Genomic DNA, 15,687 nt, shown 5'->3' with positions numbered 1-15,687 from the left:
ACTCCTGAATTGTATAACTTTGAGGGTGAATTTTATAGAATGTAAATTAAGTTATATATCATTAAGCCCGTTACTGGAAAAAAATGGCGATTTAACAGTAAATCAAAATTGAAAATGAACTGATCAGAAAAATTTAAATCTCTTACCACTGACCCAGTCTTTAATGAACGTCTTTGATGTGGGTGGCTTTCAATGGACAAACATCTACAAAATGACTTTCTTTTATTCCTTTGCAGCCAACTGAGTTAGAATATCTCTATTAAACAAACAAGTTCTGTTCCTTGGACACATTTACATCCTTCTGTGAACATGGGTTAAGGTGGGAAAGACTTAAAAAGTCTATATTGCTCCATTTCTCCATCTGATGTAATAACCATAGAAATTTGGATTTTTTAGGTGTAGCATGATGTGCTAAGGAATCTACTCATTAGTTATTTAAAACACTAAGGAATGGGAAAAGATTTCTCAGTACAAAGAATTAAAGTTGCAAAATTTCTCAATGTTTTTCTTTATACTTCCTTCCCCTTTTGCATGTGGGTGTTTCTGGTGTTCAGTTCTGTACTACTCAACAGGTAAATTAAACATCTGAACAGATTCCAGCAAAACAAGAGCACCAAAGTAGTAAAATTATTGAAACAATTTCATACAGGATTTTTTTAAGAAACCACCAAAGCTGTCATAAATCAAAAAATAATAAAATGTTTATTCGACTTCCTTACTCTTATTTGGGAGTTATGTAATTTGAAATCCATATACAGAAACATGATCTTAGTTCAATAATGCTTTAAGGGTGTTCCTGAGTGTGTTTCATTAGAAGAGAAGTAGAGGAATTGGCAAATGATTGAAATTTATGGAATCTCCTTGCACATCTGTTTTTTTCAGTCTTTGAAGGTACCATGTGTTCCATAAAATCTCCTGAATCTTTACTGACTAAATATTTCCTGTGGAATCATAGTACACAGAGAGGATGATTCTTATTAGCTGGCTCAGAGATGAAGACTTAGAATAGGCGTTAGAAAACATGGGGGCTCAAGCTGATCAAGAATAAGTCAAATGACTGATGACTGCACAGAGAATTATGGTAATTTTGGAGACTATGGATTTAGTGTGCTTATAATCATGATGGTTTAATTTTTTTTTCTCCAATAGTAGACAGCAATCTGATAAGATGTTTGGTGTTCAGAGCAGAGTTTTGTTTGTTTTTGTTTTTTCCTTTTTTTCCTGGCATATATGTTAGTAAGATAAGTGTGCTATAAAATGGGGGCTACTGGGGAGAAAATAGTTGAGACAATCAAGCTTGTGGTTCTAGTAGGTTTAGGGAAAAGATATCAAGAAGAGACATATAGACTGAGGAATTATCAAAAGACTGGAAATCTCCATGAGAACACAGAGCAGAAGCGTTGCAAACAAGATGATGACAACCTTGGATTGATGGGTCTGGTGTTCAGAGAGTAAATACTGTTAGGTGTTTCTGAGGTGGGGTTTTTCCAGGCCCTGAAGTTCCTAGGATGTGTCCCTGGGAATAGGTGGCTGTAGTGGACTCAGTGAGAACACTGCTGACATAAAACAGATCCACGAGGAGTTACATGAACAGTAAAATATCTCATAATTATGGTAGAGGTTTTGGTGGAGGTGAAAGCTGTGCATCATGTTTCTAAAGGAATAAGGCCAAGTGACTCAAAGGAGAGTAGCTGACTTTAGGTTTCCTGTCATTTCTCTATGCAACCAAGATTTGACTTTTTCTACATGATTTCCTCTCTATGTCTCCAGTTTGCTGACGGTAGATCCTGGTACATTTCAGCCTCCATAATCCTGTGAGCCAATTCCTTATAATAAATAGCTTCATACCGTATTGGCTCTATTTCTCTAGACAACTCTAACACATGTAAGTAACAAAATTTGGGTAGGTCTTTTTGCTCCCAATATAGATCTCTGACCTACTCCATCCCTTTCTATCTTCATGAAAGTTCTAAGAACGTCCTTATTTCTTTCGTTGAATTTCTGACCTATCTCTCAGTGGGTATTAACCAAAACTGTAATTTAATAAGAATGCTTGAGGTTTGATTTTTTTTTTCCAGCTTTAATGTAGCACTGCCTGTAGGTTTCTGGGAAGTTGCTCAGAGTACACAGGAGCCTGATTCATCTACACACTTACCTAAAAAGAAGAATTCACACTAAATAAAATAAGCACTCCTCCAGCAATGTAATAGTGTAACACCCATTGAGATGTCCTTATAAATAACCCCAAGTGAAGAACATTAGAAAGAGGTACACATTTATATCCACGTCTCTATTACAGAAAAAATATGGAATATGGATAAAGTATCTAGTATCCTTAATAATATCTATGTATACTTATATTCTGTTCACACATTGGCACTTATTAGTATGCCAGAATAACATTATTTGCAATGATGAAAACATTTTTATAGCACATTAAATATATTTTAAATTACATAATCAAATTAAACACTATTGTTATGCTATTTCCCTAATATAAGCAATAAATAAAAGATTTAAACAAAATATATCAAAACATAGGGCAAGATGAGTGCCTTTTAAAAGCTGTTTCTTATGGATAAAGAAGAGGTGGCACATATATACAATGGAATATTACTCAGCCATAAAAAGAAACGAAATTGAGTTATTTGTAGTGAGGTAGATGGACCTAGATACTGTCATACAGAGTGAAGTAACTCAGAAAGAGAAAAACAAATACATTATGCTAACACATATATGGAATCTAAAAAAAAAATGGTTCTGATGAACGTAGGGGCAGGACAGGAATAAAGACGCAGACGTAGAGAATGGACTTGAGGACATGGGGAGGAGGAAGGGTAAGATGGGACGAAGTGAGAGAGTGGCATGGACATATATACACTACCAAATGTAAAATAGATAGCTAGTGGGAAGCAGGTGCATAGCACAGGGAGATCAGCTCGGTGCTTTGTGACCACGTAGAGGGGTGGGATAGGGAGAGTGGGAGGGAGACGTAAGAGGGAGCGGTATGGGGATATATGTATACGTATAGCTGATTCACTTTGTTATACAGCAGAAACTAACACACCATTGTAAAGCAATTACACTCCAATAAAGATGTTAAAAAAAAATGTTGGGCAAAAGTGAACACAATATACAGAACATTAAACAAAACGAAAAAAGTTGTTTCTTAGTCTTGTGCATCAGAAACAGAAATAAAACAGAAATGACAAAAGTTAGCTTAATGATTATTTTACATTTACTAGAACAACATCTTCAGAATGATTATAGAGTTTCTGACCCAGGTCACATGATATAGACACGACTGTTACTGGGCTTCACATCTAGAATAATATTTTTTTATTAGTGACTAAAATGAAGCCACTACCCTGAGCAACAAGGTACTGTGGGCTAAAGTGATATCATCTTTTATCTTTCACAAAGTCTTAAGGGACTTGTGTTTATAAAACCTTCAAATATAACTGACTGGTGTGATCTTGCGAAATACAAGTAGTTTTTAATGGGTTGGTTGGGACACTTTGGGAATTGCTTTTTTTTTTTTTTGCCATATTCATTTTCCTTCATTTGACAATGCTTTCTGGCATTCAGATTCTGCCACCCAGTACATTGTGGGTGTTGAAGGTACACAATTACGTTTTTCTCAATGATTTTCTTGGCATAAAGAGCCAATATGGAGCCCAATAAATATCCCTCAGATGTGCAAATACATGAAGAGCACCCCAGGAGAGAAGTATAACTGAATAACAACCTTGAATTGCTCATAACACCATGGTTTTTATCTGGTCACATATATCTCCCTGAATATGCATTATCTGAATACTCTTCAAGCTTGATCCAACAGCAGAGGCTACAGAAATGGATGCAAAAAATCCTTTATTCAATTTGCAGTTTTTCACTCTACTCTATTCTCATATGAATTACCACCTGAATTTTTTCTATCCATTATAAAATGACACCTATTAAAAACGCCATGTGTTCATGGACTATAGGCATGTGTATATCCATATGCACACAAATGTGTGTGTGTGTGTGTGTGTGTGTGTGTGTATTATTGGGAAGAACGGAAACAATAAAATGAAGTTTATTCATTCACATGCTCACTTAAGCAATATGTATTAAATACATTTTATGTGTCAAACACTGTACTAAGTACTCTGGAAGTAACTCTTTGAATATCAGCTTACATTCTAAGTGGGAGGAGGGATACTGTTAAACAAAGAATTACATAAAATATTTAACTATTATTATGATAAGTGCACAGTAGACTACTATGTTCTGTGAGGATAGCTAATTGAAGAATCAAAACTATTTATTTGGAGTAGGAAATTGGAAATAGGTAAATTTAACTGTGAAATTGACATTTAAGTTGCAACTTGGAGTATGAGATGCAAGGTCAAGAGGATTAACAGGTGATATCCATCATAATAGATCTATTCCTGAGATTATAAATTCAGAAATCTCTGAGGGATATGCCTCAGTGGAAAAGACTAGATAATGAATGAAATCTGGGCATCAAGTCTGTGAATAATTACCAATACCCCTTACCACCGTTACAGATGAAATATCATTTTGCAGCTGAAGACTGAGGCCAAAAAATGTTTTTGAGAAGAAAACTAGTTTATTGCTTTTATTTCTCTATTCCAGGTCCTATTTTCTTCATAAATTCTTTTCTCATTTTGACCCCCAAGAGGGTCCTGAAAAAGGATTATGAAATAGTGAAAGAAGCGGTATTTGAACAAAAGGCAAATAATAGACAGGAAAACAGAATATTACACGTTTGTTGCAGACATAAATCTCTGTTGACAAATTCTGGCTTGCAAAATACGAAAACTCTTCCTTCCTGATGCTACAGAAATAGGGTCTAATTTAGTGCCAAGACATGGACTGGGGACAGGGCATCTGTTCTCAAGCATCAGTTCACAGAGTTGACAGTGAAATTTCATTGCCCCTGCCTGTGTGGTCCTGTGAGATCTAGTGGTTCTCCATAGCTTCTGAGCTATTCCTGGGGGACAGACATCTGCTTGTAGTCCCATTTGCATAATCTACCAGAACATCATTTCTATCTTGGTGCCTTGCCTCCCAGGTGGTAGAGCTGGAAAGCATGGCACAGCTCCCTTGCTCTTTCCCAACCTACATATATTTCCATGTTTTTCTATTCCCCTAGTCTGTGGGAATTTACTTGTAGTCTGAGTGAAATCTTTCTGTTTTCATGTTTCTTCAAACCACTTTGTTTAAGCCTACACTAGACCTTTTGGAAACAAAAGCTAAAAACTAAAGTGTATTCATTGCTTTCTGCCCTGTAGCAAGGGAGGATAGAATTTGCTGCCTGATTTACTGGGGAAAATATAGAGGTAAAATGAAGAGGAAGAAATAAAACATAAAGATATCAAAATATTTCCCAAAGATTTCAAAATATGAATGTGTGGTCTAGAAGAAGTGATTAAAAATGAAACAAAAATAGATAATCCATTGATAAGTGAAATAAAATTGAGCCTTCACGTGCAGTCTCCAAATCCGGTCTGCCAATACTTTTTATTTGATCTCTGGAATCACATGTAAGGTCTAGTACATACTAGATCTAAATGTTTGTCAAAATTTTCCAAAAAATGTGAAGTGTATATGTTTTCATAATAGATTTTTTCAAAATACTCTTTTGTGGTATTTCTGAAATTACATATATGGCCTAATTCCCTATTATGCTATACCTACAGATCTTCTCAAGAAAAGATAGCTTACCACTTAGAAATATAGGATACAAAAGTCCACGTATATGGAAAAGTTTGTACAAGAGTTTACAAACTGGCAGGCCACCAATTAATCTGCATTGAGTCACGGGCTGCCTTCCCTAGACAGCAGATTCTGAATCAGAGGTTAGCATGTAGGCATTTTATTAGGAAGTGCTATTGGGATTACCAGCTGTGGAATGGGAGGGACTGGACTAGAGAATTTGCAGTCTTAACAATGGCCCCAGCCAACTCCGCGGGAGCTCTGAAGCTAAGGTGGCCTTCTGTATTTGTCTCAAGTTCTGGGGAGGGGGCTAGATATTTGTATCCATGTTATTGAATGTTGGCTGCTCCAAAAAATATTTGTGCTTAGCTACAAGCCTCTTCAGCTGATGGAATCTGGAAAAGGATTCACAGCACTCCCAGCAGGTAGAGAAATAAGTGCTTCAGTCTTAAAAGGAGATTTGCAGCAAGAGGCATACCGTAACATCCATTACACACAGTATTTAAGGAAGAAGATGAAAAACAATGGTGTGCATATAAGTAAATAAGTCAATGGAACAGAACTGAGAGCTCAGATATATCCCCAAGCAAAAGTGGAAAATTGTTATACAATAGAGGGGATATTATAAATCAGTGAAGAAAATAGAAACCATTTTATGCTTGGTACTGGAATAATTGCATTACAATTACAACAAAAAATAGATCCTTAATACTACCCATTCACAAAAATATATTCCAGATAATAAAGAATTTTAATGGAAATATACTTCAAAGCTATAAGAAAATATACTAGATGTTTTTATTTATAGGAGGAAATAATTTATTAGATAAAGCCCAAGATCATATGCTATTAAGAAAAAACAAAATAAAGTTGACAACATTAAAATGTAAAAATGTGTGTGACAAAATATGCTGGAAACAAAGTAATTGACTAGGAGAATGCAATGGTTGAATATGTAACAGCAAAATATTTTTAATTTATATAAATTAACATGAAATTTTAAAATAATTTTACTAATTTATAAATTAATATGAAAGATGAGCAACTAAGTAATAAAATGGATAAGGACGGTAAATAGGTGATTACACTAGGAAGAAATACAAAAAGGCCATAAAATATTTTTTGAAATCTTAATAGTAAAGATATGCAAATTAAAACAACAATGAGATATGTCAAATGTATCAGATTAGAAAAAAAAGGCTGACAATATTGACAATATCAAGATTGGTGCACAGGAGACAAGAATTTGCATGTATTAGGGCTGATGAATTGATGTATTGGTAAAACAACTTTGGAAAACAATTTTGCAATGTCTAATAGAGGTGAAAATGCACAAGCATAAAATTCTTCAAGGATATTTTATACATGTATAATAAGGGACATGTAAAAGGATATGCATTATAGCATTATTTGTAATCTAAAACATTAGAAACAACCCAACTCAAACGTTTGTAGAGTGGCGAATATAAAATTGAATTATGATACAGCAAGTCTAGAAAGTGATATTTAGTGAAAGAAGCAAATGACAGATTGATACAGTATAACATTTTTGTAAATTAAAAACATAAACTTATCTAATGCACAAGCACACATGTGGTAAAAACACAAAAGCATTTACTCTGAAGGTATATAACATATTAAGATATTATTTGACTTTCTCAAGGGAGTAGAAAAGAATCTGGAAAGACACAAACAGAACTACAGCTTGATTTGGAATTTTCTATGTCCAAAACATTTTAGCTGAAGAGAAAAACATGTTTATGTTTATAATCTCCTGCTAGGTGGCACAATGCATGGGGACTACTCTCTACACATTTCTATATTTGAAAAACTCTTCAAAATAAAATAACTATTGTCGATTTGTCAGTTCTTCCTAACTTAATCTATAGATTCAATGCAATCTCAATAAAAATCCCACCAAGTTATTTTATGAACACTGACAAACTGAAATTGGGAAGCTAGACTTCATTTGAGTTAAAAACTTCTGCTCTGCAGAAGACAATGTCAAGAGAATGAGAAGATAAGCCACAGACTGGGAGAAAATATTTGCAAAAGATATATCTGATAAAAGAAAGACTGTTACCCAAAAAATACAAGGACCTTTAAAAACTCAAAAATGAGAAAACAAACAACCTAAGTGAGCCAAAGACCTTAACAGAAACCTCATCAAAGAAGATATACAGATGAAAAATAAGCATATGAAAATATGTTCCATATCATATGTCATCAGGAAAATCAAATTAAGACAACAATGTGTTACCACTGCATTTTATTAGAATAGCCCAGATCCAGAACGCTGACAACACCAAATGCTGGTGAGGATGTGTAGCAACAGAAGCTCTCATTTATTGCTGGTGGGAATTCAAAATGTTACAGCCACTTTGGAAAACAGTTTGGTGGTTTCTTAGAAAACTAAACCTACTCTTACCATATGATCCCATTATTGTGCCCCTTGGTATTTACCCAAAGGAGCTGAAAACTTACATCGATGCAAAAACCTGTACGTGGGTATTTATAACAACTTTATTCATAATTGCCAAAACTTGGAAGCAACCAAGATGTCCTTCAGTATTGAATGCATAAATATATTGTGGTACATCCAAACAATAGAATATTAGTCAATGTTAAAAGGAAATGAGCTACCACGCCATGAAAAGATGAGGAGAAAACTTACATGAATTTTGCTAAGTGAAAGAAGCCAATTTGAAAAGCTATACACTACATGATTCCAACTATACGACATTCTGGAAAAGGTAAAACTATGTAGAGAGTAAAAAGATCAGTAATTTTCAGGGGCTCAGCTGGGGGAGGGCTGAATAGGTGGAGCACAGAGGATTTTTAGGGCAATGAAAATACTGTGTGTGATACTCTAGTAGTGGATACATGTCATTCTACATTTTCCAGACCCAGGGAATGTACGAAACCAAGCAGGAACCCCGATGTAAACTGTGGACTTTGGGTGACAGTGATGCGTCCATGTAGGTTCACCAATTGTAACAAATGGGCCCCTCTGGTGGGAGAAGTTGATAATGGAGAAGGCTGTGCACGTGTATGAGTAGGGGATGTGTGGGAAATCTCTGCACATTCCTCTTAATTTTGCTGTGAACTTAAAATTTCTCTTAAAAAATAAAGTAAAAAAAGTATAATATTTTTACCACATAAATAAAACACTGTCTCCTTCTTACCTTAAATATAAGAAGCTATCCAGCAACCCCACTCCTAGGCATATAACCAGACAAAAGTACAATTCGAAAAGATGCACGCACCCCTATGTTCAAAGCAGCACTATTCACAATAGCCAGGACATGGAAACAACCTAAATGTACATAAACAGATGAATGGATAAAGAAGATGTGGTGTGTGTGTGTACACACACACACACACAATGCAATACTACTCAGCCATAAAAAAGAATGAAATAATGACATTTGCAGCAACATGAATGGACCTAGAGATTATCATATGAAGTGAAGTAAGTCAGAAGGAGAAAGACAAATACCATATCACTTATATGTGGAATCTAAAATACGACACAAATGAACCAATCTACTAAACAGAAGCAGACTCACGGTCATAGAAAACAGAATTGTCATTGCCAAGGGGGAGGGGAGATGGAGGAGAGATAGACTGGGAGTTTGGGATTAGCAGATGCAAACTATTATATATAGCATGGATAAACAATAAGGTCCTACTGTATAGAACAGGGAACTATATTCAATATCCTATGATAAACCATAATGGACAAGATTATGAAAAAGAATATATGTATGTATAACTGAATCGTTTTGCTGTACAGCAGAAATTAACACAACATTGTAAATCAACTATACTGCAATAAAATTTAAAAAATAAGAAGATATGTGGCATTTTGCTAATGTAGTTTCAAAGTATAAATTGGCTGGAGCTTCACAGTAACTGCCTCTTTTCTATAAAATGTATTATCTCCAGTTTAGTGTCTGATTTCTGGTTTTGCTAGAATCGTCTGCTTCCAAATCTCCTCTCATAATTAATGCCTTCTCCGTTCTGTATTATTCCATTTTATCTTGGGTTTTAGCTCAGATACTACTCCAGATGAAGTAATCAATAGATAATGTGAATAAAGTTGATCCAAATGACTAAGTGAAAGTCATCAATAACTGTTTCATTGACTGATATTTATTTATATCCTATCTTCTTCCCTGAACGTTTTGAGAAGCATCACAGAAAAAGAAAAATGCAAAGTATAGAATAGGAATAGAAAAACAGGGACAGGAATAAGAGAAGACAAACACAAATAAATATAATTCAGTTTTGACTTTGAGTTTCCTGGCAGCAAGGTCAAAAGGAGAAACATGCTCAGTTGTACAGTCTGTGAAAAGAAGAACTTGTCAATTTCTTATCAAGGCAAATATTTTCCTGTCACTTAGTTTTACAAGATATTTCCCAGATGGGACTTATAATAGATACTAATTGATGTAACGGGTAAAATTTATTTTGATTTCTTTCCTGTAGGAAATTTAAAAAAAATCTCAGTTTGTAACTTAGAAATGCAACCCAGGAAGAGTAACTCTGGTAGGAGCTAAACTAGGGTGGTTCAACTATTTAGGCCTTTGATGGCCTGAGTGCTTTAACTGAGCATCAGGTCTTTTTCTATTAGCCATTGGAGAGTGGCTGGATTAACCGTATCAGATGGCCATGGAATTCAGGCAGAATATCTTAAAATATTAAGAAAGATGTTAAGAAACATACTGAGAAAGTATTTCTCAAACTTTTCACAAGCCTCTCACCAGGCTTCTGCACTTAATTTGTGCAGATTGTGCCTGGCCCAGCAGCTGAGTGTGCCAGTGGCAACAGAAACATAGCCAGCACTCCTCTCCCTATGCCTTCAGCTCAGAGTAAAGGGTATCTTGTTGTAATTAATCTACCTACAGGGGGTTCCTTGCCTGTGAGAGACCGCTTAGAAAGCAATTTAACTATCACTTATCTTCCTTGGCCACCTACCTTATAAAGTATGACAAAACTAGACAAGAATATCCCTTGCTATTGGAATTAGTTCATTCCTAGGTTTCTACAGTAAGTATCAAAGGATTTTTATAGGATTCATCTGAACATTTATCTGTATAAATTCATTTCCTAATTCAGGAAGCAGGGAATCTCTTACAACATTCTCAGCTTCTTCTGTAGCTAGAAGTGGCCCTTTGATGCGGTCCTTTATTTCTTCTGTTGAATGGAAGTATGATGACAAACCCAGGTAGCCAAATTGCAACCATGAAGGAAGACTACATGAAATTCTGCTGTGTCAGCACTGCCATGACTTAGCGGCCAAAGCCAGGGGCTGCCTACCTCCATCCTTTTCCTACTGTAAGAAAAAAAAATAAGCCATTTTCTTTATACCACTGCAAGTTAGGTTTTCTGTTTTTTCATCTATTGCATTCCTTACTGATACAGTGCCATAATAACAAAGCACACAGCAACAACAACAATAAATTCACATAAAGTCCACAGAGCTACATAGCTCTTGTAATTCTGACATATCAGATACTGTACTCCTAGCATGCTCTCTCCAAAACCTGTTAAAAGTACTTTTAAATAATCCATTTGTTCCTTTGATGGTCAGAGTTTGTTAGAGAGCTTTCACCAGCTGGGTTTTTTGTTTTTCTGGGGCAATATCATCAGTCACTGATGAGTCATTAGCTCAAAATTTTGCATCAAACACCTCTTAGCTTCTTCTCTGAATAGTCCCCCACCCCATCACTTATTTTTTCCTCTCTGAGATTAGATCATTCATATATAAATGGCAATCCTCCTACATTTTATTTTAAAAAGAAACATTAACTTCACTTTCAGATTTTTCATCATTAGTGTATAGGAATGCAAGAGATTTCTGTGCATTAATTTTGTATCCTGCTACTTTACCAAATTCATTGATTAACTCCAGTAGTTTTCTGGTAGCATGTTTAGGATTCTCTATGTATAGTATCATGTCATCTGCAAACAGTGACAGCTTTACTTCTTTTTTTTTTCCGATTTGGATTCCTATACACTAACGATGAAAAATCTCAAACTGAAATTAAGAAACACTCCCATTTACCATTGCAACAAAAAGAATAAAATATCTAGGAATAAACCTACCTAAGGAGACAAAAGGCCTGTATGAAGAAAATTATAAGACACTGATGAAAGAAATTAAAGATGATACAAACAGATGGAGAGATATACCATGTTCTCGCATTGGAAGAATCAACATTGTGAAAATGACTATACTACCCAAAGCAATCTACAGATTCAATGCAATCACTAACAAACTACCACTGGCATTTTTCATAGAACTAGAACAAAAATTCTCACAATTTGTATGGAAACACAAAAGACATAGCCAAAGCAATCTTGAGGATGAAAAATGGAGCTGGAGGAATCAGGCTCCCTGACTTCAGACTATGCTACAAAGCTACAGTAATCAAGACAGTATGGTACTGGCACAAAAACAGAAATACAGATCAATGGAACAAGATAGAAAGCCCAGAGATAAACCCACACACACATGGTCACCTTATCTTTGATAAAGGAGGCAAGAATATACAGTGGAGAAAGGACAGCCTCTTCAATAAGTGGTTCTGGGAAAACTGGACAGTTCCATGTAAAAGAATGAAATTAGAACGCTCCCTAACACCATACACAAAAATAAACTCAAAACGGATTAAAGACCTAAATGTAAGGCCAGACATTATTAAACTCTTAGAGGAAAACTTAGGCAGAACACTCCATGACATAAATCACAGCAAGATCCTTTATGACCCACCTCCTAGAGAAATGGAAATAAAAACAAAAATAAACAAATGGGACCTAAGCAAACTTCAAAGTTTTGCACAGCAAAGGAAACCATAAACCAGACAAAAAGACAACCCTCAGAATGGGAGAAAATATTTGCAAATGTAGCAACTGGCAAAGGATTAATCTCCAAAATTTACAAGCAGCTCATACAGCTCAATATCAAAAAAACAAACGACCCAATCCAAAAATGGGCAGAAGACCTAAATAGACATTTCTCCAAAGAGCATATACAGATTGCCAACAAACACATGAAAGAATACTCAACATCATTAATCATTAGAGAAATGCAAATCAAAACTACAATGAGATATCATCTCACACCAGTCAGAATGGCCGTCAACAAAAAATCTACAAACAATAAATGCTGGAGAGCGTATGGAGAAAAGGGAACCCTCTTGCACTGTTGGTGGGAATGTCAATTGATACAGCCACTATGGAGAACAGTATGGAGGTTCCTTTACAAACTACAAATAGAACTACCATATGACCCAGCAATCCCACTACTGGGCATATACCCTGAGAAAACCATAATTCAAAAAGAGTCATGTACCACAATGTTCATTGCAGCTCTATTTACAATAGCCAGGACATGGAAGCAACCTAAGTGTCCAGCAACAGATGAATGGATAAAGAAGATGTAGCACATATATACAATGAAGTATTACTCAGCTATAAAAAGAAACGAAATTGAGTTATTTGTAGTGAGATGGATGGACCTAGAGTCTGTCATACAGAGTGAAGTAAGTCATAAAGAGAAAAACAAATAACATATGCTAACACATATAAATGGAATGTAAGAAAAAAAAATGGTCATGAAGAACCTAGGGGCAAGATGGGAATAAAGACACAGACCTACTAGAGAACGGACTTGAGGATATGGGGAGGAGGAAGGGTAAGCTGTGACAAAGTGAGAGAGTGGCATGGACATATATACACTACCAAATGTGAATTAGATAGCTAGTGGGAAGCAGCCGCATAGCATAGGGAGATCAGCTCGGTGCTTTGTGACCACCTAGAGGGGTGGGATAGGGAGGGTGGGAGGGAGGGAGATGCAAGTGGAAGAGATATGGGGATATATGTATATGTATAACTGATTCACTTTGTTATAAAGCAGAAACTAACGCACAACTGTAAAGCAATTATACTCCAATAAAGATGTTAAAAAAAAGTAGAAACATTAAGTCATTTAATATGGCAACATGAAGGACACAATTGTTCCCATGAAGGCCTCTGACCTTTCCATGGCACTTTCAAATGTTCATTTTTTTTCTCTTGCTTTGAGAGTATCCCTTTAGGAGGCCGTAGGTTTGGAATTTACACCTTATCCAAGTCCAACAGAATGCATGCTAACAGACTTCCATTCTGCTTGTTCTTCTATAACGTTTCCCCAGGTCTCATCACTGGGCTTGAACCCAAAATTCTGTCCTGTCTTTCCTATACTCCAAGCATCGGATAATAGGCAAACATTCTGGGCCTTGGGTAGCACTGCCAGGAGATGATGCTCAGTAGTCCCCTAGTGGCCTGAAAGAGTTCATGCAGTATACTAAAGTGCTTATTCTACTCCAAGGAGGTGTGAGAGATTCATGAAGCAGCAATATCATTAAGTAGCTGCCAATTAGCACATTCCTTTCCAGAAGGTCCACGAAGTACACTCGAGATTCCACATTGTCTAGGTTTGCTATCTAGTGTGTCGTGCAGTCCATCAAAGTGTCATACTGTATCATGACAATCGGAAATTTTACTGTCAAGTTTGGGATATAGACTCCTGAGTTAAAAGGCTCCTTTTAGGAGCTAGTGACAGTAACCCACTTACCTGAAGCAAAAAAGTGCACTTTATAAGAAAGCTACAGTGCTTTCAGGAGGAACTCAAGGGCAGAAATGGCAACTAGATAATGAAGGAATGAAATCAAGGAGGCCATCAGAAATCTAGGTAGCTGCTCTCTCAGATTTTGGGGTTGCAGTGACTTGTCTCTGTTTCTTTCTGTAGAAAGAAACATTTCTGTTTTGTTTTGTTTTTTTTCCCCTCTCTCCACACAGATATTTCTCTGATGTTGCATGAACTTGGCCAAGCATACCTACCTCCAACACTGGCAGACTTAGTAAATTACACAGACCAAGCTTTAATTTTCGACCCCATTTCTAAATGATGGAGAAAGAAGACTTGATCTGACCAAAAATGATGATGATAGTGATGATTATGGTGGTAGTGGTGTTGATGGACATTTTTATTTCGTGTTTACTGTGGGCAATTCCCCATGATAAACACCTTTATGCATTTTTCACTTCATTCTCATGGAGACCCTGTAATCCCATTTTATGGGTGATGAAGATGATGCCTAGAGATGATAAATAATTTGCCTAAAGTAACTTGCCTGCTAATGAACCCAAATTACCTGATTCCAAAGTGGTCTAAACAATGGAGGGTCGAGGTAGGAGCGTTGAGTAGGACAAGCATGACGAATAAGGCTCCACCCCATGAGACAGCAGGGCAATTCTCAGAGAAAAAGTGCTCTTATGAACTGTTTACAAAACCCCATTATGGTCTGGTATAGATGTCTGTGCCTTTTCTCAAATCCTCTAGTGAGGAGCATGGACATCTCCCTCTATTGGACTCAGTTTTCTCTTCTAGTCTTTTTATCCATTACATTCTTCTTTGTTTCCTGTATTCCAGTTTCTCAGAGTTATTTGTTGTTCATAAACACTGTGAATTGCCATGCCTCTGAGCTTACCATGCAGCCTGGAAAGGCCTTTTCTAATCTACTAAAAGGTTATTCTATTGCTGAAACTCAGTCCAAATGTCATCTTTTTCATGAAATAATCACTGATCCCTCCCTCCCTACAGAGATGCCTCCTAACTCTGTTTCCATAAGCACAGTGTTAATAAATTATATCTTTTGCACTTAGCATTTTATCTGCTCTATCACACTGATTATGAATATCTACAACATGAACTTCCTGAGGGTAAGTATTATTTTAAAATAAATAACTATATCCTCAACATATAACAATAAATAAAGTCTAAATTGAACTGATACTGGCTGAACAGGTATAAATCATGAATTCGTATGCCTGTGTTCTTTTAGATATGATATTTTGGTCTCTCTATATTTGTGTCTTGAGGTTTGAAATCCATATTGCCTGCCTATACTT

Source organism: Aethalodelphis obliquidens, unplaced genomic scaffold (genome assembly GCF_003676395.1).
Source record: "Aethalodelphis obliquidens isolate GAN/ISIS:26980383/991018 unplaced genomic scaffold, ASM367639v1 scaffold52, whole genome shotgun sequence".
Lineage (NCBI taxonomy): Eukaryota > Metazoa > Chordata > Mammalia > Artiodactyla > Delphinidae > Aethalodelphis > Aethalodelphis obliquidens.
Note: the sequence above shows the minus strand (reverse complement) of the source record.